This window comes from Acipenser ruthenus, chromosome 1 (assembly GCF_902713425.1).
Source record: "Acipenser ruthenus chromosome 1, fAciRut3.2 maternal haplotype, whole genome shotgun sequence".
Lineage (NCBI taxonomy): Eukaryota > Metazoa > Chordata > Actinopteri > Acipenseriformes > Acipenseridae > Acipenser > Acipenser ruthenus.
Genome location: NC_081189.1, coordinates 116766012 through 116777590, shown reverse-complemented (window position 1 = coordinate 116777590; position 11579 = coordinate 116766012).

Here is an 11579-nt window from a genome sequence, read left to right as displayed (position 1 = left end):
CTTTAAATGCAGCACAGAAACCAGGACCAGAGGACACTGTTAGAAATTAAGAGGAGACAGATTTAGGGAAGGAGACACTTCTTTATATAATAGAGAGGCGAAGGTATGAGATATGTAACCTAGCCATGTGGCTGAATCATTGCTGAATTATTGAGATAGTTTAAAACCCAACATGACAAAGTTATGCAATCAATCAAGGAACCTGACGAGCATTCAGTAGTTGCTGAACGGCTTCCTATCGTTTGTAAATGTTCTCATGTTTGCATATAATTAGCACTTTAACTTCTAGATTAAAAGAAAAAGGCAGTTAAAATGTGAAAAAGCATGTTCTTCTTTGCATACTTTTGAGTGATTGATGTGGACTGGAAATGCTTTGAAGTTGATTGTGTTGTGCTGTTAAAGGTGAGGCTAAAACCGACCTCTGGAGGAAAACACCAAGAGGATTAAGTTAAATAAAGCCTGTATTTAGATCATTAAAAAATAACACATAGACATTGGCCTAAATGATCACGATCTAGATGTGTACCAGTGCAAGTAGAAAATATGTCTTGTGGCCTCTACACTTTTACATAACATGTTTTAATTAAAGCATGTTTGCATTTGAACAGCGGGGTTGACCTTTAGCTACAGGAGTATAAAAAGGGAATGAGAGAAAAACGTAGGTGAAACATGGGATAACAAACACGGGGTTTCCATGCGGGTCAATTTACACCTGAAATGGTGATGCACGTGCACGTTTGGGAGAATTACTCGGGTAAATCAGGTTTGTGGCCGAAAAAAATGGCCAAAGAGAGGGATAGGGTAAATCTCATTTACTCATGTAAATGATGAAACATACGGGAAAACCACGCCCAGTTTCGCATGGAAACCCGTATTCCAAGACGGCAGAAAGTAGTGGCTGATGGCCGATTTTATGGTTAGCAGTGGAGTAGTTCACCTTAATGCTAACACGGGCGGTCTTTTTTTATTATTGTTTTTTGCTGTGTCTGGTCTATCATGTTGTATATCTCTTGTGGTTTACAGTTCTGTATAAAACCACTTACCATGAACTGCGTTATGCATTTGTTATAGTATTAAAGCAGCTAACGACGCTAAAGTTAAACACGAAGAGCAAGTGAGCTGCTTAACTGAATTAATTCCCATCCTTTTTTTTGACCCCAGCTATGTCCAAAGACAACGCGCGTCTCCCCTCCACGTTAATAAATATAGTTTGTGAACTGGATGTCATAAGCCAGCTCGATTTCCCAAAAGAGCGCAACAACATCCAAGTTGTTGATGCCCTCTCAGAACTGACCAAATAAAATTGCAAATGAACGTATTGATTGTGTTTTATTTGTTTGCATCATTAATATTTAACACAGCAGTAAATCCAACACAACTTAAAAGAAAGGTGAGCATCTCTGACAGCACGAGCCTCCTCAGATCGCTGCTAATTGAAACTGGCAGCTGAGGGTAAACTTCACAGTTGCCAAGTTCACTTACAATAAATTCGGCGGTTGTAATTTGCATAAACACCCATACTCTAACTGTAACCTTCCCCGTCTGTCTCACAGGTAGCCACTGATTCCTGAACACCTCATTTTGTTGTTGACAAGAGTTTGTGCAGGCAGTGGCAATTTTGGGAACGAATTAATGCACTTCAGTCTGTTTCATGAGTATCTGCCACCTCCCTTTCAACTGCCCACTACCCGTATTTGCCCAAGCGTGATGTTGAATGCTTATTGTATATCTGCAATACCTGTGTTGGTCAGATTCATTTTATACCTCCAAATTCATTTTTAATTAATGAGTCGTCAGATAAATTAGTCGAAACCGGATTCAATACTAACGACAAGCCAACCCACCTGACATTTGAAAAACAATTTGGTCAAGAGTAGTAAAACACATTATTAACCAAGCAGGCACAGGGTATTTTACTTTATTACAGCAGCTTAGATTCACTTGTGTACCAGTTCTCTGCGCATGGAAACCACATCTTCACAAAATGTCACAAATAATCTTCAAAAACAGCTCAAGTACTTTACGCATAGCTAACTTACATATCAACCCCCACCTTTCCCATTCATTTGCATGACGTCGGGTGAAAAGCCCGGTTTACTCCAGTAAAATAAACTGAGCGAACGGAAACCCAGAAAGCATTTTACACAAGGCATTTTTCTCGTGTAAATGTCTCTAGTTAAAAAAAAAAAAACTTGCTGGAAACCCCATGAAAGGAAACTGATGCATTATCCCTTTGTTCTGTACACCTCTCGATACTGTGTGCTTTCACAATAAACCCTTAGGAACCCACTCACTGTGTGTCACAATTACTATACAAGCTGTACTACCAGAGCTGAGTGCATGTCTATCTGTCTGTCACAGGATTTTTATTGCATGCTGCACATTGCTCATCAATGACACAGTTACAATGGAGCCTTCAGTATTATTGCCAATGGCCGTGGGTTACTAGAGCCCGTCACGGTGTGTTATTTTTTTTTTAATAACTTAACGACTTAACACCCAGACCAGCCGAGGATATTAAAACATTTATAGATCTCTGACAGATACAATTGCTGGTACAGATGTTAGGTCAGGTGTCAGGAGTGTTAAACAGCCATTTAGGAAATGAGTTCTGGAAGACAGAGTTTCTCTCCCCCGCATTAAATTGATGAATACAACATATACTGTATATTTTATCATGTTTTATGATAGCAAAGACTTTGTAAGCACTGGGCTTATCCAACATGCCAGCTGGATAAGTGAAACACTGTAAATGAAGGGATTTAAGCACTATACCACCTTACCTTTATCATAATAAAGATTTGAGGGGAGTTTTTTGAATCCCACAACACAAATCTTTCTTTTTTTTCAGTACAGGTTTTGTTCCAAACTTGTTCTAAATGGTTTAATTGAACTCATAAACCCACCTTAAAGTTTGTTTTTACAGTCCCCATACCTTTTTATAAGTGGCTTCCTATTGCAATTAGTCTGTGCTGAGGTGATTTCACTTGAGTTCAGGGGCTGCTCTTCAGTTATAGTTGCCTGCCACAGATATATGCAATGTAGGCTAGTTCAGCCAATTGTCATTACAGCAATGAAAGCCAGCGCCATCTAGTGATCTGCCACTTCAGATCAAGCTACTTTTTGTTTTCCTTGCAATACACACCTGTGCACTTACTAATGTAAAGGCCGATCATTACTTTTTACATTACGCTTAAACCTGGAGTGGACCTCCAGGACTGGAATGAGGTTCTATAACAGGAGTAGGCAACCTACCTACCAGTCTATTCCGTTGCAGAATTTTGTTCCAACCAGGTCTTGCTTAAACAATAAGTAACGGGTTCCGAACAATATTAACATCCTGACAAATTTTTTACTTTAAGGTCTGTTTTAAAGCTCTTTTCAAAATGCCCACTTTAGTGCACTGATAGTGTAAGGATTATTGCCCACATTGTCAAACAGGTAACACAGCAATAACAATCCATGGTGTGGTACAGAAGAGAAAAGCCAGAGCACTTGTTATTTTTTATTTTTTTTATCGCTCTTCCTGCAGTGATTTTAGAGGACAGATCTCAAACCCCAGTGCACTAGAGCGGACATTTTGAAAAGAGCTTTGAAACAGACTTTAAATTTATAAGTGTAAAACGTTGTCAGGATGTTAACAATGAAAAGAAAAACGACAGGTACGTTATTTAAACAGTTGTAGCAACACGTGGGGACACATAACGCTATATTTTTCAGAACCCCGCTACTTACTCTTTAAGATTAATAAAATAATTAGCCCTGGTTGGAAAACAGTCCTGCTAGAAATGAAGAGCCACGGTTGCCTCCCCTCTCAACACTTTCTGAACCAGTCAAGGCATAATGTACAATAACTAGTGTGACAAAGATCGAATGAGTCTTAGTGTTAGATCTCCCTCTCGACCTGTGAGAGCACGGTATACGAGGAACAGAGTACCCTTAATGAAATGGCACGACAATTTATTCCGTAGGGTAGATGGAAGTCGGTCAGTTCGGAAGGGGGCGGAGCCATGGCACCCGAGCTCAGTGACCCAGACGGTAAGCGGCGTGGCATCCGAGGACTGGAGGAGCGGATGCGCTCGTTAACCTCAGGGTCATGGGCGAGGGTATAAATAGGGGGCATGGCTTGAGTGATCTGTTCCTTTGCATATGGTTAAGTTAAATAACCGAGAAGGAGCCCGTACCGTGAATAAGCCGTGAGTGTTCTGTGTCTGTGTATTAACACTGTGTGTCTTGTGTGTTATTTGTCACAGAAGATTACTGAGCACGATCCGGAGCTGCAGCCGCAGGCCAGCGAAAAACCCGGACTTCACCACTCACCTTTCACTACCAACTGTCTTTGTGTTTGCACCTTTTAGCACTTGAATCACGCACTGTCTTTTGTGTTCGTGTTTAGTGTGGGTGTCGGAACGGGACTTTGGGGTTGCGGGTCAAACCCGCGGGATTATAAATTAGAAGTGATACACGCCGCTGTATCACTTCCAGCACTATTATTATTTACAGGTTTTGCCTTGAGGCTCTGGACATTTACAAAAATAAATAAACACCCTTGCACCTGTACTAACGTCTGTCTGTGTAATTATTCTGCACTGCACTCACCTGCACGTCATTACCACTTTGCCACACTAGTCATTCACGCGTCCCAATATGATGCATGACAAATGTATTTATTTGCCACTGAAATCTGTTTTCACTATGTATAGCTGTGACAGATGGCTTTGTGCGGCGTGTGGGTGGTGACATCACGGACCAGGAAATAAAACAATAACAAAGTTTGTACAGGAAAAACGGAGCTGCTGCGCTCGTATTTAATAATCAAACTAAATAAAGAGTGTAATCAAAAAGAACACACACAAAACAAAGAAAAGGGGCACTCTGGCCAAAACAAAACAAACATGAACCTAAACAAGTATATTCTCGATTATACCAACTGTTCTTTCCAATCATCTCTGAAACACTCTCCACCTTCTGAGCCGAGAGTGGGTCTTTTATATTCGTGGCTGGAGCCTTAATTACCTATTAATAAATTACCTTATTAAGGCTCCAGCCACATTCCCACGAGAGTTCTAGGGAAGGGGTTTTAACCCCATCCTCACGACTACATATTACAAGACCGGCTTTTCGGTCTCAAATAGCAAACCAAAAAGACAGATGGTGCTCGACTGCCCGCACATAAAACACAGAAAAATAAAAAACGAATACATACATAAATAATAAAATACACACAAGGGGTGGGCACACTGCCACAATAGCATACAGATATTATTAGTTCGCTGACGAGGTGAACGATAGAGGGATGAGGAGTGTGACAATAGGCAGGTGTGAGAACAAAGTGTGCCGGGGGCCACACAAGCAAGCATATGGAAATGTGTCTTATGTGCCATGGCGTCAAAAATACAGCCAATCTAACTCCACACAAAGCATGTCTCTATACTGGAAACAAACCACAGTTGGATTGTACGGAGCGCTCATAAACTAGAGTTCAGTTTGTGCAGGGACTTCAAATCCGGGACCAGTCACACGGTCCTGTGTGAGCACTTCTCACCTGTAATGAACATTAGCGAGCCAGCTCCAGCTTACCTTCCACGAGCTTTCTTTACAGTTATCAGCTTGACACGGTTATTCCTATTTAAACCGCAGCCTTTCGTGGGCCTTGTTTTCTTATTTTTGTTGGCAGCCTCGTCACATCAGTGTTTTTCTGCTAGAAAAGTGAATCACACGTGCACACAATGTATTCAATATGAACTAATTTGATTTCTTCGTTACATGGCAATAAATAAAGGCCATAAAACAACACCATTATAGCTGCCAAGACAAAAAGTACATTGTACTTTTTTAATTGAGTTCATTTTTTTTTTTCACATTTTGGCTGCTGCTCCCAACCAATAATATTCCTGCAAGTTTTATTTCTTAATGAAAGTACTAAGTGCCAGTGGTTTAAAAAAAAAAAATGAAAAGAAGACTGAAAGAAAGAAAAAAACGAAGGGCCGTTTCTCTCGTTGATTTTATGGTTTATTAAATGTGGCACTTTCAGCTTGTTTTCGCCAAGCATGTCAGGTGTTTGGATAGTAAAGTAGATTAGGAAGGAAAAGATTTATTACAGGGATCCCGTGGGAGTAGTTTAGCATCTGTAATGTGAAGTAATCACAGACATTAAACACAGAATTGACCAGACAATATCCCCTTTGTAAAGCAAATTCAAAATATTAGCAGAGGGCCATTGTGACCGGCTGCCTGCAGTAATAGCTGGGAAATGAATTGTACTGTAGTTTTGGGTTCGGGGAGAGGGGACCGACTCTGTAAGGGACTCTTATTTCAATTAAAGTACACCTTTTTTGTTTCTGAATGGTAGTTTGTGAATAGGTAGCGACAGGGTAAGCTTTCTGTATCCACCCCTCCTCAAGGGCCTCATATTAGCCCTAGAACAGAAAGTCTAGCGGATAACAGGGTATAAACCAAGCCAATGAGAACCTCGCTGAGGCACTGCTAACCACTTTTCCTGCTGTGATTGTGATTAAAAACAGTGATGTTGTGGCAATATCCCTCTAGTGGCCAGTTAGTATATGACTGGATGAAATAAATACAATATGTATGTCTTTAAGAAATCCTAAATCAATTAAATGACAGACATTTTGCACAGAAGTCTGTTTCAAAGTCTTCTGATCAAAACATTGGTTAATAAATGATTGTAATTTATTTTAGTATTTCTAAAATAAGCACTATTCAGAGTTGTATAGTTTAAATATTTAGAGCTGCAGTGTCTCTCAATTGTGTTCCACTTTACAGTCAGATATAAACATTTCTCTTTGAGTGGACCTGCTGACAGCCAAGCTTGTACACATTATCCAAAAGTAATCTCAGCTGCAGATCAGCACACCTTAGAATACAACCAATCAAGAAGGTTTCTTTACCCTGATTTCATTTTTATGTTTCATTCCTATACAAAAATGACTATAAAACATCAGTAAATAGCATGTATACAGAATGATTCTGAAACAAACAAACAAAAACCTCACCAGATCTCTCATAAAATGAAAATAAATGCATCTAGTTTTCTTTGCTGCTTCTCACCAATACCTTCCATGCTCTATATATATCCAGCACATATTGGTAACATTAGCCAGCTTGTGTTTTTAATTATATACAATAACATGATGCTGGGTAGAACTGAAGTCATTTCCGTACATAAATCCAGTGTTCTGTTTAGTGTGCATTATGGGACAGGCTAACAACACAATGATGTGATGTGGCTAGCGAGGGCCTCTTTGGGGAGTGGTGTGTGGAGGTAGTGGGTTTGGTTCCTGAACAAGTTTGACAAAGCCTTGGACTAGAATGGATGCTAGTGGGCTAGTGTTTCCAGCTCTATCCAATATTGTACATCAGAGTGGCTGCAGTATTAACTCACTCAGCATTACAGATTCACCTTTTCTGGTATAACTATATCAAACAAAACTAATTTAAACATGGAAGTCTTTTAGTTGAAACGTTTGTCAACGAATTTTCTCCAATACTAATCTTTTTCACTGATTTTAACATTCTCAAAGCTTTTTATTATTATTATTATTATTATTATTATTATTATTATTATTATTATTATTATTATTATTATCATTATTATTATTATTATTATTATTATAAAACAAATTGTAATTAGCAAATGTTTCCTGAAAAAAAAAAAATAATTAAATTCTAAAATAAATAAGAAACAGCTTTGAAGCCCCATAAAGGTGTATTCACCACTACCATTGCAAGGTTCTGCTTCAATATGTATCAAGTGCATGTGTATTAAGGGTTATATTGGTTGTTCCCTGCTCCAACAAATATTTAAGACATAAAAAGAAAGCTGTGTAGTGTAAAGCACTTGGTGAAAGGGATTCAGACCTCTAATCACAGAGATTTAACCCATGAGTTATTTGAAAAATATGGGTTGAACTTTAGATTCCAGGGTATGAACAGCCATATGATTGCATTGTAATAACTGGGTGCTGGGTACCAAATGGTTCCTGTTCTTATGTAGTAAGTACCATGCAATTAGAACAACAATTTTGATTCATTGATGTAATGTAATTGCAATACAATGGTACAAGCCATTTACATGACTATTACATATACTGTATATCCCAGAAGTAGTTACTATGTAATAGCAGGAGCTATTTGTAGTTATCCAGTTATTGCCATGCAACAACATGATTCGCTATGCCCTTTAATCTAAAGTCTGTTTTGATTACAGTAATCAAATGAAACTTGATACAGTATAAAAGAAAAAACCTTATTTTTGTTTGTTGCTTCAGTCTATAACAACAGTTAAAATAAGGCTTCGTAGTAAACATGGTGACTACCTTGACTTTTATCAGACATGTATGACACTGTTTGGTGTTGCATTAAAATTATATTCATGTTAAACACTCACACTAACATTAATTTATTGTGAACAGGCACTTACTTTAAAGTGCGGCAGAGCAGACAGAAAGGCAAGGAGATGAAGAGCCAAGGTTATAGATTGCTAGAGAGATAGAGAACTGAAGAGACTGATCATTAGTATATTTGGAAGGAGTCCAAGTCATTTTCATGTACTTGGAAGTTTCCGTGGGGGCCTTGTGTAGGCCTTGGCACTAACCTCCAAGAGGACTGCAGGTGGGTTTTACTTTAGGCCCCGTTGTCACGGGCAACAGAATAAAACCATATTGTTTTCTCATTTTTTTTTTTTTTTTGTCCACGCAGTGGAAAATGTTTCAAAACTGTGGGCTGCTTCATTCATGATTTATGTCACATTTGATGCTCGTTTCATATCACATACAAATATGTCTTGTTTTAGTACAGTGCAAATTTAGCTCCAACAGCGAAGGAAATGTGGGCCAAAGTTCAAGGAGGTCGGCTGTTCTGGGAATTGAGGGCCTGCGGCCTAGTTGACAGGGGAAAGTATTTTATAATCTCCAGGGCACAGCTTGTTCAAATTCAGCACTGGTTTTACTTTACTCCCAGGATAAGTATTTGGCTTGAGCTGCAATAGCTATTCCAGATGTTCACCTTAAAATCTTTGTGCCATTTTTTTATTTATTTTGGTCCACTGTGAATTTTTGAATACCACAATTAACAGCCATAAATCATGTCCTGAATACTTCCCCTCCACTCACATGGGAATATTTTGGAATAGTCCAATAATTCACCACAAAATGGAAGCTTACAGGGAAAAAAAGCTATTAAGATTTAGATAAATCCTACTGTGACACAATCAATAGGGAAAAGGCTTCTTCAGTAAGTACTTTCCTTCGTAAGCCTTGAACTTGATCAAATATGCACTTTAGTTTGGAGTTAATTCCTCAGGATTATAATTCAAATACTTCCCAAGAAAAATAAATCCATTAAGGGATAGAGTTTAGCTATTGGTAAAAGCGCTGCATTCTTTAGTTTGCCAGTACAGTAGTGTAAGTGTAAAAATAAATATGCCTCAAATTTGAAGGTTTCAGTTTCCCAGGTAACCTCTAGAAGCAGAGTGATGTGTCAGATTTTTTTTTGTTTTGTTTTCCATACCTAATTATACTTAATGTGTTCCAGATAAAAAATATAATATATATTAGCTGTTTACTTCTCTATGAGCTTCTCAAGCAGGGGATATATGAGGGCATGGCAGTCGTTAGCATTGACGGTTTACTGTAATGGTTGAACCTATTGTTGTATCTTGCTATCTCCCTTGTGGGGTCTAGGAGGAGGTGTCTAATTAAGCACGCTATACTCCTGTTAAGGTGAACTTGAATATTTATTAATGAACTTACCCTGTTAATTGTCTACTTTCTGTGGCTAACTATCTAGCCTAACCCTCACTTTGTCTAGTAAGGTAACATTAACAATGCATTAACTATTTCACTTGCTCTTACTTAACCATAACAGTGCATCTTGCTCTAGTCACTGAACTTTTGGCAGAAGTCCAGCCTCTCTCCAGGACTATGTCACTACACCTATAATCAGGAGAACCAGGGATGTATAAGGTTGATGCGTAGTGGCCACCGTTCCCAACAATAGCTAAAGGTACACCCTCACTAATGCTAATACAAACTCCAGGATGTTCTAGGCGGCTTCCAGTCAGACTGGTGGAAACGGTGTGCTTTGATAGTACAGGAGCTTGAATATTGTAAAGGTAATTTGCTGCTCTTTTATAGGTTAGGCCCTGTGTAAATCGCGATTTCATGGACTGCTCAGAAATCGTGAAATTATCCAGTATCCAGCAGAAGTTTTACACAGTGATGGAGGTAAGCTCTTCTGTACGTCCTGCAACGTTACTGTAGATCACTACTGAAACTCGTCTGTTGACAGTAGTGGTGGGCAGTTCGATTCTTTTTACTGACTCGATTCATTTGATTCAGTTCAGTTTGGTGAGTCGATGCAAAAGATTTGTTCATTTGATTCTCTGATTCAATGAAACGAAACCAATCAATGTAGACTGAATCACTTGGTTGCAAAGGTTTATTTGAACGGAAAAGAACTAATCGTTCACAAACTGCACATCACTAACGGGAAATAGCGAGCTAGAATCTATAGTTGGTTGTCTGGGTTCTTAAACATGAAATTAAATATAGTTTGACAAAAATATTACATTTTAGTAAGAATTCTGGAGAATTCTTACTAAAATTAACATTGTTTAGCCAACAGCATAACTGCACTCAATTGAATAGCCTGCAACCTTACAAAAACTGATTTACTGTTATTATTTTTATTATAAATAAATAAATAATAAGTCAATTGAATTACGTACGTCTTCATTATATGGCGTTGTAAGTAAGAGGCTCTATTTGATTTGACGGATCCATCCCTCCCTATCATACAACGCTGCTACGCGAAGTTAAATGATGCCACAGCACAACGCTGCCCTCGATTATACAGATTTGCAGCAAACCCATTATAGGCATTAAAAATGAATTTCCAAAATGGAAAAATGTAACAGTCACAATAGTGACACGACATATCAGATTCTGAATTTATTTTTTATAAATACAACACAAAATACAATTCAATATTATTTAAGCTATAAATCTCTCTCTCTCTCTCTCTCTCTCTCTCTCTTTCACCTTCAAGCATGGCAAAACTCTGTTTATGGTTTTAAATGATCTCAGTCATTTTTTTGTTATGGGCTTCACAGGTGTTTGACATACTTAGATTTACTGCAATATATGAACTATCTGGTAAATATACAAATTATTTGAAGCAAAACTGTTAACCCTCTGCACACGACAACATAGCGCATACGGTTCAGTTTTATAACTCTCAACGAGTTGTTAGACAACCCGGTTTCCTTGTTACAACGAATCAGCCGGGCCTGAGCGCTTGTGAATCATTTCATGAGTTTTGATAGGCTGGTAATTTGACTCCTGTGTGTCACACAATTCGTTCCTTGGGTGAATCAAAAGAATCGATTTAGACGGGACTCTGATCCGATTCCCATGATTCACTGTAATGAGTCATTCAAAAAGCATACATCATTCACAAATTTTACATCACAAGTTGACAGGCATTTAGATTCAAGTATTCACCAAAAGAGAAAGGCAGAAATCCAGAGCAGTACTGTGCAAAGAAACCATAAATGA